The sequence below is a fragment of the Volvox carteri genome (assembly GCF_000143455.1).
Source record: "Volvox carteri f. nagariensis unplaced genomic scaffold VOLCAscaffold_69, whole genome shotgun sequence".
Classification (NCBI taxonomy): Eukaryota; Viridiplantae; Chlorophyta; class Chlorophyceae; order Chlamydomonadales; family Volvocaceae; genus Volvox; species Volvox carteri.
Genome location: NW_003307612.1, coordinates 148652 through 149071, shown reverse-complemented (window position 1 = coordinate 149071; position 420 = coordinate 148652).

Sequence of the window (420 nt, the reverse complement as noted above, 5' to 3'; positions counted from 1 at the left end):
TACCCTTCGTTTTCACTTAAGGGGATGGGCATCCCCTAAAGGGGAACAAGAAGGGGAAAACAAAGAAGACTTCCCTTCGGTTCCCCCTTTAGGGGATGAGCCAAAGGGGTTAGATCACCAAAGGGGAGAACCGAAGGGGACTAAGGGGGATGCCGTAGCCCTAACGGAGTCGTCTAGTTGTCGTTCAGTGACTACATTGTAGAAAATACAAGCTAGGCGAAGAGCAGCGAAGCTGCGGAGCACCGTCGTTGAAGCTCACTAACGGAGTTCTACTTCGGGAATGTTATATATAAATATAAACTCACAGCGCTTCACTCACAGCGCTTTCCTTGTCATCCCCTTTAGTTCCCCTTTAGGGGATGAACAAAAAGATTGGCCCCTTCGGGGAACCTTTTTTGTTCATCCCCTAAAGGGGAACTA